This window comes from Molossus molossus, unplaced genomic scaffold, assembly GCF_014108415.1.
Source record: "Molossus molossus isolate mMolMol1 unplaced genomic scaffold, mMolMol1.p scaffold_m16_p_10, whole genome shotgun sequence".
Classification (NCBI taxonomy): domain Eukaryota; kingdom Metazoa; phylum Chordata; class Mammalia; order Chiroptera; family Molossidae; genus Molossus; species Molossus molossus.
The window spans coordinates 50,970,229-50,989,050 of NW_023425345.1; the positions used below are offsets into that span (position 1 = coordinate 50,970,229).

The following is an 18,822-nucleotide window of genomic DNA, read 5'->3' on the forward strand; positions in this document are numbered from 1 at the left end:
GTGCTGGCCTTTGTCCTGACATTGGGCCCAAAGGATCCTTCGGTAGGGAAAGGGCTGGGAACTCCAGTAGAAGGCTCAAACATTTCCACTCAAATCAGTGGAAAAAAGAATACTCAAGAATGGTGCTAGGGTGCCTGGATTGTTGTTGGGGCAGAGGGGGGATAATAAAAATGGGGCCCAAACTACTTCTATTTGAAGCTTTGTATTATGGTCTATATGTAGCACTATTACTGTTTTTAAGATACTTTTAATCATGACACTCTGTATTATTGAAGCTATACAGTTCTCTACTGTAATCAAAACATTTATACAAAGTGATAACTTTGGGATTTGTTTGGCTCCTTCATGAGCTGTCACTGAAGACTGGCATACACATCATCAGTAAGCATACTGACACTTCACCCAGCGTTAGGGTCTCTGTTTAGTCCAGTTGTACTTCTTTTGGCAGACAGCTGTTGTTTTACTTTGGTACCATATTGTGGATGCCAGAGAACTTGCATTTGCCAAGGAATGATCTCTCTGGAGATGCACTGTCATGAAGCAGAGTGGTGTAGCCTCTCTCAGCAAAGCCATCATTGCTTTGCACTTGCTTGACAGTTTGAATTTTTACCATGTGTTTTCAGCAGAATTATATCATATTATATAACCACAGGCAACCCAGGCTGAATGTCAAACTGATTTCATTGCTGGAGATACTTTCCCAAAACAGTTTGGAATATTTTGTGCTTCTAGTGATTCTTTCATGGACTTGAGCCTTTGCTACAATGTGCATTCTTCTTCATATGGGTTCTTTCCAATTTCTCCTTTAAATGTGAAGTTGACTTCTGGTGCAGTCTCTTGACCCACTGGAGAGTAAAGTACTTCAGTTGTAAAGTTCACTGTCACTTGATTCTGGGTAATTTCTTCCACAGAAAACTTAAGGCGATACTTCGTCCTCTTCCTAGAATAGCCTCCATTCTGGCTTGTTTGACGGTCTACACCAGAAACACTTTCGGGGGAGGGAGGGTGGTCCCTGTTGGTAGTTGATGCAGTTCTCTACCACCAAGGCCGCCCTAGGGGCTGGGTAGTGAGTTGGTGGGATTTTCATCCTTGGTGAACCGAGGCTGGACCAGTGTCCAGTGCGCCACAGCCCAGCCTGCTGACGGGGTTGCCAAGTGGATCAAAGATTTAAATGTAATAAGTAAAACCACAGAAGTTCTGTAAGAAAGTATAGGTGGCCCTGACCAGTCTGGCTCAGCGGTTAGAGCGTCGGCCCATGGACCAGAGAGTCCCAGGTTCAGTTGCCACTAAGGGCACGTACCTCAGTTGCAGTTTGGCCCCGGCCCCGGTTGGAGTCGTGTGGGTGGCAACCACTTGATGTGTCTCTCTCGCATCGATGTTTCTCTCTCTCTCTTCCTCCCTCTCTCCCTCCTGCTCTATCTGAAGATAAATGCAAAAATGTCCTTGGGTGAGGATAAAAAAAAAGAAGAAAGTATAGGTGAATTGATTTATAATTTTTGAGTAGGAAGGCTTTTCTAATTAGGATGGAAAACCCAGGAATCATAAAGGAAAAAATTGATATATTTGACTACATAACATTTAAAAAAAAGTTTTACATAGAAAATTAGCATAAAAAATGTTACTCCAATACTGGCTGGTTTGGCTCAGCAGTTAGAGCATTGGCCCAGCCCATGGACCAGAGTTTCAGGTTTGGTTCCCAGTCAAGGGTACATACCTCGGTTACAGGTTCAATCCCCAGCCCTGGTTCGGGTTGTGCGGAGGCAACCATTTGATGCATCTTTCATCAATGTTTCTCTCTCTCTTTCTCTCCCTTCCTCTCTCTACCTCCCTCCTCACTTCAATGGATATCCTCAGGTGAGGATTTTTTAAAAAATGTTATATTAGCCCTGGCCAGTGTTTCTCAGTGGTTAGAATGTCAACCAGTGCACCAAAGGGTCACAGGTTTGATTCTCAAACCAGTCAACAGCACATACCTGGGTTGCAGGTTCGATCCCGGGCCTCAGTTGGGGCACATGCAGGAGGCAATCATCGATGTTTCTCTCTTCTCCCCTCCTTCCTTTCCACTCTCTCTATTTTTTCCAATGGAAAAAATATCCTTGGGTGAGGATTAACAAAAAATAACAATAATAATAAATAAATAAAATGTTACTCCAATAACAGAGAAAACAGTCGACAAAGGGATATTTCCTTACTTTATAAGAAAACTCATACAAGTGAATTTTTTAAAAAGTCCCATCATTATAATAGCTAATGCTTAATGATCATTTACTATGTGCTAGACTTTCAGTGCATAGATTCTTGCATTTGGCTCTCACAGTAAGTAACCCTATGAGATAGGTTCTATAATTATCAGGTGAAGGGGATGGGGCTTCCTCTGCCATGCCCGACACTGAGCTGGATTCCCACTGGCTGCCACCCCAGCACACTCTGCCTCTATTTCCCACCTGGTTCTTTTCCTAAGCAACCTCTGTGGAGATGTCTAGAAAAAGAGCTGAGGTCTGGGCAAGGCCTTCTGACCTAGATTTCCTGGACTGATGGGCAACCGGCGTTCCTCTCAGCCAGTCATTGCCCAAGACCCAGCCTTCCTCAAGGATGATCCTGCCCAAGGGAGGCGCTTGCCCTTCATTCTCACCCAGGACTCATGTTCATCGATGCAGCCCACATGGGGTGCCGGGAGGCGGGAGGAGTGGCCCCGTGTGTTCTCCCTGTCCCGGTCTCTGAGTAAGTGAGGTGTCTGCCTCACACTGCACGCTCCGAGAGCTGCCCTGTTCTGGGTGGTGACTCTTCACACTGCTCAGGCAGTTCCGGGGCCATGGAAAAGGCAGTGAGCCCACCATTCAAGCTGACACGTGAATTCTACACCTTTTTCTCTCCCTTGGTAGAAAAATCACCCGCTTGAGTAGAAAGTGTCAGATGCGAGACCTGAGCATCTGGAATCTCTTGCCCACTTCTTTGAGAAATGATGACCCGGTCCATAGTGCCAGGCTCACCCTTAGCTTTCGTAGGACCCAGACGAGGTTTTCATTCCACATGTCTAAACACTAAAATGTTATCAATCAAGCCAAAAAAGTGTCAAAGTGTTACATAAAATATATTCTATTCACCTATATTGACGACAGACTCATAACAACAAAAAATTTTAATGTGTAAAGCTATGGTTATTACATAGCTGAAAGTTATAAAACATCAAAAGATGCCCTGGCTGGTTTGGCTCAGCGGTTGGAGCATCAGCCTGCGGTCCAGAGAAACCCAGGTTCGGTTCCCGCTAGGGGCAAGTACCTCGGTTGCAGTTTGTCCCCGGCCCTTTGGGTCATGCGTGTGGCAGGCAGCCACTCAATGAGTACCTTATGCATCGATGTTTTCTTCTCTCTCTCTCCCCCTCCCACTCTATCTGAACAAAAAATGAAAAAATGTCCTCGGGTAAGGATTAAAAAAAAACAAAAAAACATCAAAAGACTAATTTTAAATATTATTGCACTTGTCTAGGTGTACTGCTGATGGACTGGCAATGTTTGGTTGGTAGTAAATATATACACAATTCATAAATGAGTACATGTTTATTCAATAAAAATTATTTTTCTTGCCTTTGTCACAGGAGAGTCATCAGTTTTATGGTTGTCATCAAGATTTTCACGTAATTTGTGTTCTGTTGACAATCATGCCAAATTAGATAAACTTGCTTCAGTCATTATAGTTCCTAGTTTTTCTATTAACTTTAATTTGGAGAAACTTCACTCCGCTGAGGCAGGAAACTATCAATATCATTCTCAAAGCAATACTTGGATTCAGAATTAAACCACAAATTTTATGTATCGTGTACAAACAAAATAATTAGATGGCATATGACACATGATTGCTGTCACAATAAATTACAAAATGTTTTTATTTCATCATATAAACTGCTATCACCTCTACTGTGAAAAAGTTTTGAAGCAATATGTGGATCTACAGAATAGCAGTTCTCAAACACTTTTGTCAGAACTCCTTTACACTTAAAAATTATTGAGGACTCCAAAGAGCTTTTGTTTATGTAAATTATAACTATCAATATTTATCATATTAGAAAGTAAAACTGATAACTTTTTTTTTTTAACTTCACCGGAGGACATTTTTGCATTTATCTTCAGATAAAGCTGGAGAGAATGGGGAAGAGATAGAGAGAAACATCGATGTGAGAGAGACACATTGACTGGCTGCCATCCACACCACCCGGGAACAAACCGCAACCGAGGTTCGTGCCCTTAGTGGAACCGAACCGGGGCCTCTCTGGTCCATGGGCCAATTCTCTAACCGCTGAGCAAAACTGGCCAGGGCTGATAACTTTTTTTTTTTTTTAATCCTCATCCAAGGATATTTTCCCATTTATCTTCAGACAGTGTGGGAGGGAAAGAAAGAGAAGCATCCATGTGAGAGGGACACATCGATTGGTTGCCTACCACATGACCCCGACCAGGGCCGGGAACGAACTGCAACCAAGGTATGTGCCCTTGACTGGAATCAAACCTGCAACTCATTGGTCGACGGGCCGAAGCTCTAACCACTGAGCCAAACTGGCCAGGGCAAAACTGATAATTTTTAAAACAGCACACAAATACACGTCCCATTTGTGGTCAAAGCAATGATGACATCACACACCAGGCAGCCTCTGGGAAACGCACACTCATGAGGCAATTAGTGTGAAAAGGGCAAATGCTGTCTTAGTATTATTATGAAAGTGGACCCTCTGGAAGGGCTCGGGATCCTCAGGAATCCTCAGACTACACTTTGAGAACTGGTGCTGTAGAGGAACGTAAAGAATGGGCATTGTGCTTCCTACACATTATGTCTAGACCTACAAATATACAAATACAAGCGCTATAAGAATTAATCCTGCAAAACCTTCCTCAGCTGCCACATGCAACTTTGTGACCACTGAGCTAGTTCATAAGTACATCCAGAGCCACTAACTGGGACATGGAGAGAAGCAAGAAAACGAACACGCGTTTCTGGGAAGCAAGACTCTGTTAGGCGTCCATTGCATCCCTACTATCTGAGAGTAAGGATTGGACGAGTTCGATGTTAGTCATGGGAGATGCTGAGTTTCCAGACCCTGCCATATTCTCAGTGTAGGAGGTGCCCATGTGGCCCTCAATAAATTTATTTTGTGCATATATATGTGATATGCTGAGTCGTCTAAAGAGCTGAGCCAGAAAAGGACCCCTCTTGGGTCTAAGGGTGGTGCTGCTGCATAGACCTCGGGATACAGAATCACAGTCTTGGTCTTAGAAGGGACCTCGGTGGCTGGCCAGCCTAACCCACCCGCTCAGGTAGCAAATCTCCATGTGGTCGCAGAGGTGGATTTGCCACGAAGCTTCAGGGCCCCTCACTTGCATGGGCCCTTCTATGACCTTGGAAGAGACCCTAGCAAATGTGTTTATGTGGCCATATATTTTTGTAAATTTTATTCTTTTCCTCAAAGAGCTCCTCCCAGATTAAGCCTCATACCACACAACCTGTAGCCCTCCACACAGGGATGCTCTTCTCTGCTCAGGCCCTTCTCTCCAAGGAACTGGATTTTGAGCCAGAAGATCCAGATTTGAGCCCCCAACCTTGATGCAGACCAGCTGTGTGACCTTAGACATAATAACAACAGCTAAGGTTTACTGTGTCTCACTGTGTGTCGGGCACCGGTCTGTGCCCTTCTGAGCTTTGTCTCTTGTAGAACTCAGAAATGCCTCTCAGCCTCGCAGAGCTCAGGTTCTCTTTTGTGGAATGAAGACGACAGCCATCTGTACTTCCCACCCCGGGTTTGTATACTGCTTGAGGGCAGGCCCTGCCTTAGTCACCACTGTGTCCCCGGGGCCCAGCACAATGCCTGTCAGCTCACTGAATGTCAGGGAGGAGAGCACAGGTCTCCCAGCTGTGCCGATAAAGGCTGTTAGATGCACAGTATGAGTCCAGGGGGCTGTTGTGCTGGGGTGGAAGTTCCACCACTTCCACAGTAAGAAACCTAGATAAGGACTCAGTTTCAACATCTATAAAAAGGAGCAATAATGCTAGTTCATAGCGTTGTGGAGAGGAGTAAATGGGATAATCTACATGAAACACTTAGCACATGGCACAAAGAAAACACTGATGAATGTTGACTATTTGCTAAGTAGGCAATTTCATCATGGGGCAGATAGCTTTATTATAAACCAACGTCTGGCTAGCTCAGGGCAAAGGCTGTGTCTCGAATACAAGTGAACTCTGGAACCAAGCTCCATGCCTGACACACAACATATGCTCATTGACAGGTGAGTGAATGGACAAATGAACATATAAAAATGGTCTTTCTTATGATGTGTTAAGTGTTATAGCTTCTGCCCATGGGCAGGATGAAACTGCCGGCTTCATCAGGTCCCAAGTATTGAGAACCGCATTCTTGCCTTTGTCTTCTAAGCTTCCGGCTCTGCCTTGTTGCTGAAAGGAATAAAGCAAATTGCTTTTGAATTATCAGGTGACCCGTTAATACTTTCTTCCGCCAACTCTGGATTCACAGGATTCTCCCATGAATAACCAGAAAACTGGCAGGATTTTCTCTGCACTGTTTAATCTAAGTTAACATTTATCTTTATTCTTTTTTTAAAAATCCTCATTCGAGGACATTTTTGCATTTATCTTCAGATAGAGCAGCAGGGAGAGAGGAAGGAAGAGAGAGAGAAACATCAATGTGAGAGATATACATCGACTGGTTGCCACCTGCACAACCCCAACCAGGGCCGGGGATGAACCACAACTGAGGTACATGCTCTTAGTGGGAACAGAACCTGGAACTCTCTGGTCCACGGGTTGATGCTCTAACCGCTGAGCCAAACCAGCTAGGGCTATCTTTATTCTTTTAGCCCCGCCGGTGTGGCTCAGTGGTTGAGTGTCGACTCATGCACCAAGAGGTCACTAGTTTGATTCATGGTCAGGGCACATGCCCAGGTTGTGGGCCTGGTCCCCAGTGGGGGGCATGCAGGAGGCGGCCAATTGATGTTCTCAATCATCAGTGTTTCTATCTCTCCCTCTCCCTCCCTCTCAATAAAGAAAAAACGGTTTTTTAATTGCACAAGTAATACATGCCCATCATAGAAGAACATTTTTAAACAGAAAAAAAATTTTTAAAGAGGAAAAAAAAAAGTTAATTCTCCATGAAAAAAAAACCCCAAAAAAGAAAACACAAGACAAAGAAAATCAAGCTAACTCCATGAGCAGAGAACCATCAGTATCATTTTAGCATATTCGTTTCCACTCATCTATAAAGATGGGGGGTTAGGAATAACATTTTTAAAAACAAAATCAAGTTCTTATTGTGGATGCTTTTTTTCACTTAATATATTTTGAACATCTTTCCATGTGGCATTCTCTCCCTAAGCACCCGTGTGTTTCCATTTTCTCTCTATTGTCAGTAGCGCTACTTTCCGCACTTGTTTGCGGTGCGTACACATCGTGGACATGTGCTAGTTCACCAGAAATCGACGGAACACATTTTCACATTCAGTGAGATGGTGATATTTAAGAGCCTACTTCTTGCCCACATTCTTACACTACCTCCTCACTGGGGCAGCCAGTCACCTGGACACTGGCTGCGTTCACGCTTCTTCCCTTCCTATCTTGGCTGATGGGTTCTCCGCCCGTGACGTCCTCCAGGTGAGAGTGTGGCACTACTTTTTCTTCTTCTTTAAATATTTGTTTCCAAACTTACTATGATAAGCATGAATTATCTTTTTTATTGAGATATAATTCATATAACAAACTGTATAATTCAGTGGATTTTAGTACACTGACAGGGTTGTGCCATCATCACCACTGTCTAATTCTAGAATATTTTCATCATCCCAAAAAGAAACCCATACCCCTGAGCAGCCGCTCCCCATTCTCCCTCTGCCTCACCCTTGGCAACCACCAGTCTATTTACTATTTATGTGGATTTGCCGCTCAGAATATTTCATATCAATGAAACCATAAAATATGTAACCTTATCTCACTAAGCATAATGTCTTCAAGGTTCTAGCATGTGCCCGAACTTCCTTCCTTTCTAAGTCTGAATAATAAATATTTCAATGTATGGATAGACCACACTATGTTTATCTATTCATCTATTGATGGACATTTGGGTTGTTTCCACCTTCTGGCTATTGTGAATAATGCTGCTATGGACATCAGCATACAATTATCTGTTTGAGTCCCCATTTTCAATTATTTTGGGTATGGAATGGAATAGGAGTGGAATTGCTGGATCATGTGGTAATTCTATGTTTACTTTTTGAGAAAACACCATGCGGTAGAAAATGGTTGCATCATTTTACATTGCCATGTGTAAAAGTTACATTGCCATGTATGAGGGGTTCAATTTCTTCACATCCTTGCCAACACTTGTTATTATCTGTGTGTTTTTTAAATTTTTTTATTAATTTATTTTTGTTACAGATGTTTCTCCTTTTTCCCTGATTGACACTCTTCTCCCGACCCCCTGCCCGTCCCTCCCCCCCTGCCCTGTCCCCAGCATTGTTATCTATGTCCATTGGTTAGGCACACAGGCATATACGTTCTATGGTTTATCACTTCCTTCTCCCCTCCACCCCCTCTTTTGAGGTTTGTCAGTCTGTACCCTACTTCTGTGTGTCTGGGTCTATTTTGTTCATCAGTTTGTTTTGTTCATTATATTCAACAAAAAAGTGAGATTCTGTGATATTTGTCTTTCTCTGATTGGCTTGTTTCCGCTTAGGATAATACCCTCCATGTCATCTCAAAGGATAAGAGATCTTTCTTTCTTACAGCTGCATAGTAGTCCATTGTGTTATATACCACAGCTTTTTTATCCACTTATCTACTGATGGACACTTGGGTTGTTTCCAGATCTTAGTTATTGTAAATAGTGCTGCTATGAACATAGGGGTACATATGTTCTTTCTGATTGGTGTTTCAGGTTTCTTAGGGTGTATTCCTAGAAGTGGGATCAGTCAAATGGCAATTCAATTTTTAACTTTTTGAGGTAACACCATAGTGTTTTCCATAGTGGCTACACCAGTTGTCTGTGTTTTTTATTATAGCCAACATCATGGGTATGAAGTGGTCCCATTGTGGTTTTGATTTGCATTTTTCTAATGACTAATGACGTTGAACGTCTTTTCAAGTACTTATTGGCCATTTGTATGTGTGTGTGTATGTGTTTTATTTTATTTTATTTTATTTTATTTTATTTTATTTTATTTTATTTTATTCCTCACCCGAGGACATTTTCCCATTTTTTGTTCAGGTAGAGTGGGAGGGAGAGAGAGGAACAGAGAGAGAGAGAGAAACATCGATGTGAAAGGGACACATCGAGTGGTTGCCACCCGCATGACCGACCAGGGCCGGGGACAAACTGCAACCGAGGTACATGCCCTTAGCGGGAACTGAACCCGGGTCTCTCAGGACCGCAGGCCGACGCTCTAACCGCTGAGCCAAACCGGCCAGGGCTATTTTATTTTTTCATCACCAATTTATCCCTCCATGCCCTTCTCTATCTCCACCCACCCCCTTCCCTCCACCCTGCAATCACCACTCTGTTATCCATGTCCATGAGTTCTCTCTTTTTTTTCCTTTTTGCTCATTCCCTCCACCCTTTACCAATTTTTTAATTAGGTTGTCTTTTCTTTCTTTCTTTTTTTTTTATCCTCATTCGAGGACATTTTTCCATTTTTTGTACAGAGTGGGAGGGAGAGAGAGGAAGAGAGAGAGAGGGAAACATCGATGTGAAAGAGACACATCGAGTGGCTGCCACCCACACGACCAACCTGGGCCGGGGACAAACTGCAACCGAAGTACGTGCCCTTAGCGGGAACCGAACCCAGGTCTCTCCGGACCGCAGGCGGACTCTCTAACTGCTGAGCCAAACTGGCCAGGGCTAGGTTGTCTTTTCAATTGCTGAGTTATAAATGTTATATATTTTGGATACTAGAGTTTTATCAGATATATGATTTGCAAATATTGTCTTTTATTCTATCAGTTGTTTCATTCGTGTTCTTGATGGTGTCCTTTGAAGCATAACATTTTCTAATTTTGATGACTTTCAACTTTTTTTTGATTGTTTGTGCTTTAGATGTCATATCTAAGAAACCATTGCCTAATCCAAGGTCAAAGAGACTCCTATTTTCTCCTGAGAGTTTTATAGTTTTACCCCATACATTTAGATCTTTGATCATTTTGACTTAATTCTAGCATAAGGGTCCAACTTCATTCTGCTGCATGTAGATATCCAGTCGTCCCCGCATCACTTGTTGAAAAGATTATTACTTCCTCATTGATTTGTCTTGGCACCTTTGCTGAAAATCAATTGCCCATAAACATATAGGTTTATTTCTGGACTGTCAGTCTATTCCATTGATCTGTTATATCTATCCTGTGCCAACACCACACAGCCCTGATACTTGATACAGAGTGCGCTGCAGCTTTGTGGTATGAATCAGGAAGTGACTCTTCCAACTTTTTTCCTTTTTTAAGATTTGTTTTGGCCATTCTGAAGCATGAATTACTTTTATAGAAGGAATATATATATATATATATATATATATATATATATATATATATTACTATGAACAAAATGCTACATATTTAATTCATTACCACCCAAAGGCTATCTCCTCCAGGGAACTTTCTCAGACTCTCCATTCAGGATCTGTCTTCCTCTGACCATCTCATTACCACTTCTCATAGCATCTTGTATTCTTGTGCGGTTGCTGGGATCACCAATCTCACCAGAAGACAAGCTCTTTGAAAGCAGGGATTGTGTCTTATTTACTTGAAAGTATTTTTCAGGGCTCCCAGCATATGGGGCTGAATATATGCTGAATGAATAAGTGAATGAATTGATAAATAAATTCTATTGAGTCAATCATATAGTTCATATTCTGATCAGAACCTGAGCAAACATCCACCAGAAAAAGGGGTTTAGGAAATGCATTCATGAAATTCATGGCTATACCTCTATAGACAAGTGTAGGCATGTGTTGTTTCACCTGAGATTTTCTTAGTTTATTACAGCCATTAGCACGCTTGTCAGTAAGAGAAAACAAATGTATGAATTGCATATTCAGGCAATTCCACAGCCAGGGGCCAGCCTCAATCAATTCTATAACACAATGACAGACAAGTTTTATCAAAGCATCAGACCTTGCTTAAACAAAAAGATTATTAGCCTTTGAATTAGTACTCCAAACAGGGCTCTTAAATAATCTGCTAATGATTTTTGTTGTTTAGAGGGATTAACTCTAATCCCAGAGCTCCATGCTCATATTTGTCCCTTAAACAATCCAGGGAGAGATGAGGTTTAAGTTCTTGCCCTCAGTCCAGGCATGGAGACAGCACACACGCCACTCTTCTGAATTAGGGGCCAAGTACAAGGTCACATATGGGCCCAGAGCAGGAGGGCAGGAGTAATTCGGCCAGGGAGGCAGGCAGGTATCAAGCTACAGGAGACTTTTGAATTGAGCTTGGAAACCTACTTAGGATGTTGCCAGGTAGAGAAAAGGGCTGGAGGGTTTCAGGCAGGGTGGGCAAGGTGTTCCAGGCAGAGGACCACCTAGAGCAAAGGCATGTTCCCAGGCACACACTTGCACCAATACACACTCATACACTCAGGTGCATCCTTCCACAAGGGCCAGTCAGAGACTGTCTGAAAGATCATGTCATTGTGTCTGCCTGAGTCAGTTCACAACTCAGAGTCCCACCAGGCTCTGGGTTCTAGCTGTCGTTTTCTCAAGAGGGCATGTAATGTCTGCCATTGCTTGCTTTCCTTCCCACGATACAGGCCCTATCCCCACCACCATTCTGGGCATTCCCCTCAGGGTCCTTACTCACTGCACTCACCCCAGGAGTCTGGTTGTGAAGTGGGCCAGAGGCTACTGGTCCTAATGAAGCCCCTGCCCCCGGGGGGCCTTTGGCTGACCAGCCAAGTGGTGGGGGTGAGAAAAGTCTCCACGGCACTGCAGACCACTGACCAGGGTGTAGATTTGTCCAATATTTAAAGCATTTCTTAGAAAGAGTCCTAAGGTGCTTTCTTTCATTAATCAATGATAAGTATTTAATGATCACGTAGCTTTAAAATCTTTTAATTGGGGTATTAAAAACATACATTAAGCTGCATGTGTCATTAGTGTACACGGCCTGAGACATTTTCACTGACTGAACACGTTTGTGTAGCCAGAACCCTGATCAAGAGACGGAATGTGACCAGCACCCTAGAATTCTTCTTGTTCTCCTCCCGTCACCACCTCCCTCAAGGATAACTGCTGTCCTGGCTCGTGACAGCATAGATCAATTTTATCTGGTTTTGTACTTCATATAAATAGAATGATATAGTATGGCCTCTCGGCATTTACCCTTGAACAAATAGAATCCGAAGATTCAAGAGGGAAAGTGGGAGGGTGTTTGCAAAATTGGCTCTCACCCTGGCTGGATAGGTCAGTTGGTTGGAGCATAGTCCCAATTCACCAAGGTTGTGGGTTCAGTCCCTAGTCTGGGCACATACAGGTATTAAATCATATTTAAAATTAAAAAAAAAAAAAAATCACCCGGCCGTTGTGGTTCAGTGGACTGAGAGGTCCCAGTTTGATTCCCAGTCAGGGCACATACCAAGGTTGTGGGTTTGATCCTCAGTAGGAGGTGTGCAAGAGGCAGCCAATCAATGTTTCTCTCACATCGATGTTTCTCTTTCTCCCTCTCTTCCTCTCCCTTCTCTCTCTAAAAAAATCAATAAAAACACATTTTAAATAAAGAATCAACCAGTGAATGCATAAATAAGTGGAACAAAAATCAATGTTTCTTTCTCTCTCTAAAATCAATCAATCAATAAAAATAAAAATAAAAGAAAGACTGGCTCTCATGAGGATTAGGGACCTACAAATGTAAAATGGAATAAATCATGTATCTGAGGGTCTCTGAGATCCCTGGGAAGGTGGGGAGGGCAGGTGGCCTGGTAAAAAAGTACTCTGGTCTAGGAGTCAGACACTTTTGTTCAAATTTGATATCTGTTCATAGTTTGCTGTGCAACCTTGGAAAATCTTTTTGCCTCTCTGGACCTCTGTTGTATTCTCTGCAGTGTTGGAGTGGTTAATCGTTTTCTACTTTTTCACCAGCAAAGACACCTTCTGTTATCTATTCCCACCCCCACCATGTCATGGAGGTCATGCTTTGAAAAATGTTGCCGACTGAGCAGACTGCATGTAAGTCATGATTAATTTGTTTCCCCATTTCTTGCTAAGGGAAGATGTATGAAGCCAACTCAGATCTGCAGCAGATAGCGAGCAGTGCCACCCTGGGTTGATAGAATTCCAGGAAAAGCAGAGGCTCTTCGGCTGAGTTTCTCGAATGTAGTCTTGTGTCAGGGAAATGTTCAGAGCTGGGTGCTCCCGATGAATCAAAACCAACAGCTTCAGAACTCCCGTTCCGGCCTCATGCAACCCAGGCCGAGGGACACTGACAGACAGGCAGTCACTAACTCCTTCCACCTACCTCAAAGAGGACCTGGGACTCCGCCTTCAACAGTGGCTTCTGAGGGGCTGGGGCTGGGGAGGGTTTGCATTCCTCAGGGAGCTTTTTCAAAGTGAAGGTGTCACCCCCTCCCCATCCTTAACCTTGCCTAACTCAGACAATATGGCTTCCAGGGATGTGGACAAATGCATTATGAAAAGCTTTCCAGGTAATTCTGATCCATCCTAGGTCCCTTGTCTTTCTCCCCCAGAACAACTGCCCAGAAAAGTCATTGAAAAAGGAGCAAGACACTATTCCTCTGAACTAATTAGACCACTAGCAGCTCAACCCAGCCCGAGTCAACCAAGTAGCTCATTCATTCAACACATCCTTAGTGAGCTTCAACAATGAGCCTGGCCCTGGGCCAGGTGTTGGAGATGCAAAACCCAGCTCTTATACTATCCATGGCAGGGAAGGCAGGCGAGAGCAGAGACATGACAATGCTGTGCCAGCCCTGTGATAAGGGAAGCCCTGAGTACTCTGGGAACACCCAGGAAGGGCAATATTGGGTCAGGGCCAGGAGCCAGCTAGGAGGGTGGAGAAGGCCATTCAGGAAGAAGAAGCCACCTGTGCACAGCCTGGAGGCATGAGAGAACAGATAGTTCAGGGAAGTAATCCCAAGTGTGGCCTGTGTAGAAAGAGAGGTGACTGGAGAGACCAAGGGGTCAGAGTTCACCTTACAGGTGTCTGAGACTGAGGGAATGGTCTAGAGAGATGTGGTTACTCTGGGGACCAGATGGGGCTGGAGAGAGGGGTCCCTGAGGTCAGGATGTGGATCAGTTGGTTGTTATGGGGATCTCAGCAAGAGATACTGAAGCCTGAATCAAGAGTGTCCATGTGACTGGATTTCTCAGCACTGCACCCCCGGCATGCCGACCCCTCCAGAGAAGCCCGCAGAGGGGATAGCGTGGGAAACCTGCAATCCAGCCTTCACCATCTGAGCTGTGAGTTTGTGTGGCCATCCAGCTTCTCCCCACTTTTCATCCTCTGCTTCCTCTTCCCTCTTTCCCTACCCTCTGACAAGTCTTTGTATTTCTTCAGCATTATCCTTAAACCTCCTCCATTTCTCCTCATTGCCCTGGAAGCCCAACTCTCCTCCTGGGTGGTGCGGGTCCAGGCCTGCTCTGGTCATTAACGTTCTCAATCCCAAGGACTTCCTATCTCCATTTTTGTCTCCCTCCCATAGCCACACCCTGGGGCTTGTCTTTCCTAAAACACCTGTTCTTCTCAAAGCTTAAATTAAACATTCTACTCGATGGGCATACCCCTCTGTGCTTCTGATTCTGACTCTCTCATTCCCACTTGCCTGTCCCAGAGTCTCACTCACCTAAACCTCCAGTCCCCTTTTCCCCACACCCCAAGACCCTCTGGCCTTCACAACCTTCCCTGTCTGCCACCCCTGCCCGGTTGCCCCTTGTACCCACCCAGCACCCGGGGCTGATGGAGCCGGCTGCCTTCCTGGTTTCACCCCAGGCTGCTGCTCCCTTAGAGAGAAGCAAGCCACTGTACATGCTGGTTCTTCCCTCAACAGGCTCTTCCCACCACTCCTGCTGGCCCCCTTTCTGTGCTTCACTTCAGCTCCTTTGAACCCTCTCCAGTGCCCTCAGCCCCACCTCTGAGCAGCTGATCTTACTCCTTATTCACAAAGAAAACAGGAGCCATAAGATGGAAATTCTGAGTTCCTGCCACTCACCTTCACATTTTCACATCATCCATACCCTACCTTTCCTCCTGTAACACAGCCCTCCCTCCTCCTGACTGGGACCAGCCTGAGGCCTGGACCCCAGCGCCTCCCTCTTCCTTGGACACAGAACACCATCTGTCCCATCCCCGCCACACACACACCCCTGTCTCCAACACATTCTTCCCCAGTGCCTCCCATAATCATTGAAACCTCCCTGGTCTTCCCCTTCACCTCACCTCCCACCCACTGCTTCTGGCTTCTGCAACTCCCCAGAAACTGCTCTTCCCAGCCAGAAGCACCCCAACATCAGAGCACCAGACTCGTCTCGCCATTCCTCTCCAACCAGCTCCTTCTAATGCGCCCCATCTTGGTAAAGGGCAGCAGGGCCCAATTACAAACCAGAGTCATTCTGTACTTCACCTCCCTTAATTTCCACATCCCACCACCCACCACACCCCCGGGAGGCTTCTCTTTAATATCCCCAGAATCCATCATTATGCTCTTCTTTTAGGTACTTGTTCAACAAGCATTCCTTGGAAAGCCCATCCTGTGCAGCACTGACTTGACTCACGTTCACAATTCCAACTCAGGCCATTGCCCCATTTGTCACTTGACTTCTCCCATCCTAATACCAATAACTGACCTGAACTTCACCCTTATTGTCCAACTGTGTCTCATCACCTAAGCTGCCTAGGAGTTTGGCTGTTCCTCCTTAGGGCCATCTCTGGCTTCTTTTGACTTCACACTGACCTGTTGGTGGCAATTATGATGAGGAGTGTGACATCTCTGAGGGCTCGATCGTGGCTGCAGCAGTGATAGGGAAACCATCTGAGATGGGGCTGGTGGGGTAGTGAATCTATTAGAACTCCCTTAGGAATTTATTGATTTATTAATGTATGCATTCAATAAATATTTATTGAGTGCCTGTGTCAGGCACTGAGGTAGACCCTATGGATACATCAGAGATGAAAAAATATACAGGTTCCTCTTTTTCTCCAGGAGTGAATAGTTTAGAAGGGGAGAAATTTATTCCTCATATAAATGTTGTAATTATGACCATGACAAGTGCTCCACTGAAATGGCACATGGGCCCTGGCCGGTTTGGTTCAGCGGTTAGAGCGTCGGCCTGTGGTCCAGAGAGACCCAGGTTCAGTTCCCGCTAAGGGCATGTACCTCAGTTGCAGTTTGTCCCTGGCCCTGGTTGGATCGTGTGGGTGGCAGCCACTCGGTGTGTCCCTTTCACGTAGATGTTTCTCTTTCTCTCTCCCTCCCACTCTATCTGAACAAAAAACAAAAAATGTCCTTGGGTGAGGATAAAAAAAAGAAATGAAATGGCACATGGTACTTGAGCATGTAGTTGTGAGGCTTGGTCCTTTATGAGAAAATAATGATTAAGCTGAGATCTAAAGACTAAAGATGTGTTAAGTAAGAGATGAAAGGAGAGACAAGCGTCCCAGGTAGAAGGACCAGCATGTGCAAAGGCCCTGTGGGAATCAGAGGAAATACATGGGACAGGAAGTCCAATGTGGGTAAGACCACACAGCACACACTTTTTAAAATTGTAAAATAAAATAACACAAAATTCACCAATTGACCTATCTCAAAACATTTTAACTCAGTGGCATTTAGCAACTTCACAATGTTGTGCAACCAGTACCACTCTCTAGTTCCAGAACATTTTATCACCCCGAAAGAAACCCTGTACCCATTAAGCAGTCATTCCCCATTCCTCTCTTTTCCTAGCCCCTGGCAACCACCCTTCTCCTTTCTGTCCCTATGGAATTGCCTACTCTGGACATTTCATATAAATGAAATTACACAACTGTGACCTTTTGTGACTGGCTTGTTTCACACAGTATGATTTTGAGGTGTATCAATGTTATAGCATACATCAGTACTTCTTTTTTGTTGTTGTTATTTTTTTTTCTTATTGATTTTAGAGAAAGGAAGGGAGAGGAAGAGATTTGAAATAGAAACATAGATGAGAGAGAACATCGATTGGCCACTTCCTGCATGCCCCCCACTGGGGATGGGGCCCACAATCTGGGCATGTGTCTGACTGGGAATCAAATCAGTGACCTCTTGGTGCACTGGTCAATGCTCAACCACTGAGCCACACCGGCCGGGCCCAGTACTTCCTTTTTATGGCTGAATCATATTCCATTGTATGGACATACTGCATTTTGTTTATCCATTCATCAGTTGATGGGCCCTTGGGTTGTCTCCACCTTTTGTCTATTGTGAATAGTGCTGCTGTGAACATGTGTGTACAAGTTTTTGTTTGAAAACCTGATTTCCACTCTTTGGATATATACCTAGGAGTAGAATTGCAAGATTGTGTGGTAACTCTGTGTCTCACTTTTTGAGGAATGCACACACTTTTCATTGCACTCATTTGACACAACTTAAATTCAAGCTGCGGTGATAAGACGGGTAAAGATGACATCTGTGAGTAAACACTATTTTCTAAAATTTGCAATTTATTTTCATTTCCTTTCATTCAGGTTGTTTAAATTGGAGGAGACCAGATTGAGAAGGTCATCTAATAAACTGCCCACAGACGAGTAAACTGCCCACCCCGTCAGCCCGCCAGACCAGGGATCTCTGTCAGTTTTGTTCCCTGATGTGTCTGAAGGCCTAGAACAGTACTTGGCACATAGCTGGTGCTCAATAACTATTTGTTGCATGAATAGAAAAATACAATGAACTATTTCAAGTGCCCTAAAATCCCAAAAAAACAAACATTCAGTAGGTAGAACCAGAGAGAAAGGGCCACCATTGCAGAGAGAAGGAAGGTTAGAGAAGGCAAGGATTTCCCTGAGCCACAGGCCCTCAGCCCTTGGGGAGGCCTAGACTCATCGTTTTGAACACTTATCACGTGCAGGTCCTCTTACATTTGTTCACACGGAAGCTTGGAGAACCTGAGAGGCTTTGGATTCCACAGCCAGGCAGCCGAAGAGGTGGCACTGAGGTCTGCCCCCAGCCCTCTGGACATCCAGGTCTTGCTCCCTTGGTGGGCGTAGCAGACCCTCCAACCAAGGCCTGGGGGTGAAGTGAGCCCGAGGGATTCCCAGGGGCCCTCAGAAGTGCTGTGGAGAGTACTTGTTCTCCCTTCCCCCAGCAGAGACTGGAGGGAGGAGGGACGGATGTCAGCAGAGCGTGCAAATTAGAGGCTGATATTAAATTGCAGCAAAAATGAGCAGGGGATCAGGTGCCCCACCTGGACCCACCCCAGAGAATACCAAGGCCTGGGCTGGCTCTTGTGAGAAGCTGGCAGGCCCAGGCCCAGGCGGAATCATGGTCGGATGAGCAGGGGTCATGAGGCAGGTGGCTGGGCCCACAGGCAGGAAAACATCATTGGTTTGACTGAGCTTTGCTTCCTGGGCCCTTCATCCCTGACCTGGACATTCATATTCCACAGAGATCCCGTGGGTTCTGGGGCCAGAGCTGGCCAGATCGAGGGAATCAGAGCCAGGCTGAGACATTGTCCCAGGCCCTGCTTTCAGGGAGAGTGGGTGATAGGAACACACCCAAATACCCAGGATTCTGACTAAGTCAGGGTAGGCTTCCTGGAGGAGGGTGAAAGGTGTGGGCTGGGTTGGGATCCAGGAAGATCTGAGTTT

At 44.8% G+C, this 18,822-nt stretch overlaps 1 pseudogene; it reads right to left on the reverse strand.

The window, feature by feature from the left end:
* Positions 1–421: 421 nt before the first annotated feature.
* On the reverse strand, positions 422–1,087 carry LOC118624732 (annotated as a pseudogene).
* Between the last annotated feature and the right edge of the window lie 17,735 nt (positions 1,088–18,822).